Raw genomic sequence first — 3,535 nt, 5'->3', positions numbered from 1 at the left:
TAGCAATACAGGTTAGTTTTCAAAATTTCACCCAACTCCCTCCTCATTTGCCCGGTTTCCCCCAACTCTCCATTCACCCACATCCCCCTCCCATTCTAAACGATAATACTCTAATGAATACATTTGTATTTGTATTTCTTTTTATCACAACAGATTTCTCTGTGTCAAATTCGGGCTGCTCTCTGCAGGGAGAGCGCGTCGCTACACTACAGCGCCACCCTTTTATTTTCTTTCTTTTTTTTTTCTTTTTTTCCTGCGTGCAGTTTTATTTGTTTTTCCTGTCGAGGTGGATTTTTCAATAGAATTTTGCCAGGAACAACCCTTGGGTTCTTTTACGTGCGCTAAGTGCATGCTGCACACGGGACCTCGGTTTATCGTCTCATCCGAATTACTAGCGTCCAGACCACCACTCAAGGTCTAGTGTTGGGGGAGAAAATATCGGCAGCTGAGCCGTGATTCGAACCAGCGCGCTCAGATTCTTTCGCTTCCTAGGCGGACGCGTTACCTCTAGGCCATCACTCCACATTACTACTTCAACATAATGTCTTCAATCACCGATATGTGTGACGGGACATTAAACAAAATTCCTCCACGTTCGATTTGTCACTTGAGTTCATTATGATTCTTTTTTTGTTTTGTTTCCATTTTACGGATTTTCCCAGTGGAAACATTACCCTAATTGAAAACCACTGAAAGTGCATGCCCGTTATTGATCAGAAACACTTTTTTACCCCGTTGAGAGAGATAAAGAGACAAACGTTTCACAACAACGACAAATTTCAGCACCGTTAGCAACGCAAATGTCACAGAAATTGGGTATCTTATTTATATGAGCATGATCCATATTGCACAAGCCGTGTGATGTTTCTTCAATTCTTGCTCACGCGCAGTAACATTTGTTTGTTGTTTTATTTCTGTAATGAGTTTTGGAGATCCGCTGTACTGAAGATGACTCCTTTAAACTGTAAAACTTCGAAAAAAGTTGGGCTGGCATGCAAAACCCAGATCGAAATGAAACGCGTGCAACGGAGGACAGAGGAAGATTTATAAGGCAATAGTTAAAGACGGGTTGAAGTGCTTGGTCATGTTATTCGGGCTAAGTGTTTCACGTGTGTGTCTTGGAAGCTTTGCTAATTCTTGTTTATCTTCTCTCTCTCTCTCTCTCTCTCTCTCTCTCTCTCTCTCTCTCTCTCTCTCTCTCTCTCTCTCTCTCTCTCTCTCTCTCTCTCACTCACACACACACACACACACATACACACTCATCGTCACCGCAACCACCATCGCCACTAGCAGCAGCAGCAGCAGCAACATTTAGAATAAAACCAATTACACGACACGTATATGTCAAATTCAAACTGCTTTGCTTGTGTGTGTGTGTGTGTGTGTGTGTGTGTGTGTGTGTGTGTGTGGAGGGGGGGGGGGTGATTACATTTTAAGCACACACACGAGGAGACAGAGAAGGAGATTGATTGATTGATTGAATCTTTAATGGGTAAAGAATTAGGCACAGTAAAGGCCTTTTTACAATTCTGCCCATTTAACGACATAAAAAATAAAGAACGAACGACACAAAACATAAAAATAAAGAAATAAACTGAAATAAAATAAAATAATAAGAACGACGAATAAGAATAGGAACTTGAATAGTCTATTAAAGGTAACAAAGCGATGAAAAACTGGAACAATTGGTACATTACATGTACATAGGTACTTACACACACACACACACACACACACACACACACACACACACAATTATAAAACAAGCAACAAAGACATACGTACACATTCACGCCCACACACTCAAACACACACAAACACACACACGCACTTACTGTTCACACATACACATACATTCAATTTTTCATTCATCATGGCATGGCAGCTAGTGGACTGAGTACAAGCAAGCATTTGCAAAAGACCGCGAGTAGGTTAATCAAATGTATCGAATAGAAATATTCTTATCTTAGTTTTAAAGAGAGATATGGCTGGAATTTGACGACATGTCTTTGGAAGCATGTTCCATTCGATGCTTCCATTAAATGAGAGACTCATCTTAAATAAATCAATTTTAGGCTTTGGGACAATAGCTCTATCTGAATTACGTTGGAACTGGAAACAAAATAACGATTTTAAATATTGTGGGCATGCGTTATGAATAATTTTATGCATAAGAATCAATGTGTTATATCTAATAAGTATATGAACAGGTAATATTTGAAGTTCTTTGTACATATTGTGCACAGATCCACCTGTGGTATTTACATGGTTAATCATCTTAATGGCACGTTTTTGTAAAGAGCAAAGTGGCTTTAATGTAGAAGGAGGACATTTACCCCAAATAATCGAGCAATAGCTGAGGCGAGACTGGATATAGGCAAAGTAAAACACACGTCTAGAATGATTATCAAGAAAGTGTTTGATCTGTGATAATTGGAATACACTAGATGATACTTGTTTTATGAGGCAATGAATATGTTCCTGCCACGAAAGATTTTGATCAATAGTAATGCCTAATAGTATATGCTTAGTAACTTGTTTGATAGTATTGTCTTTATATTTTATGTTAAGTTGTGCGTCTTTTATGTTCTGTCTTTTCTGACGAGGACAAATTAACATGCATTCTGTCTTTTCAGGGTGCACGAGAGAGAATGTGAATGCAAATTCCCACAGGCATCTACTTTGCCCATCCGTTTTAAACACACACACACACACACACACACACACACACACACACACACACACGCGCGCACGCACACACACACACACACACACACACACACACACATACATACACACACACAGTTATGTACATTCACACACGCACGCAGTAACTTGCACACAATACACTTTTCACACACACACACACACACACACACACACACACACACACACACACACACACACACACACACACACACACACACACACACACACACACACACACACGCACACACACCCATCCGTCTCTCTTTGATATGATAATTATAGATGTGTGTGTGTGTGGTTGTGTGTATGTGTACATTCACACACGCACGCAGTAACTTACACACAATACACTTTTTTCCACACACACACACACACACACATCACTCTCTCTTTGACATGATAATTATAGATGTGTGTGTGTGTGTGTGTGTGTGTGTGTGTGTGTGTGTGTGTGTGTGTGTGTGTGTGTGTGTGTGTGTGTGAAAAAGTGTATTGTGTGTAAGTTACTACGTGCGTGTGTGAATGTACATACACACACACACACACACACACACACACAGATATCTATAATTATCATATCAAAGAGAGATGTGTGTGTGTGTGTGCGTGTGTGAGTGAGTGTGTGTGTGTGTGTGTATGTGCGCACGCGTCTGTGTGTGTGTGTCCGTCTGCCTGTCTGTGTGTCTAAATGTATGTTGTGTCTGCGTGTATTACAGACGCAGTTTGCTCTGGATTTGCTGAAAAGCGCTCCGAAAATAACTGCCCTTATCTGGCCTGCTTTACCGTCGATGGACAACAACATACCTTCACTTTCTTCTCAGTCTGA

This window comes from Babylonia areolata, chromosome 18, assembly GCF_041734735.1.
Source record: "Babylonia areolata isolate BAREFJ2019XMU chromosome 18, ASM4173473v1, whole genome shotgun sequence".
In the NCBI taxonomy this organism is placed as follows: domain Eukaryota; kingdom Metazoa; phylum Mollusca; class Gastropoda; order Neogastropoda; family Buccinidae; genus Babylonia; species Babylonia areolata.
This window is presented reverse-complemented; position numbering follows the sequence as displayed.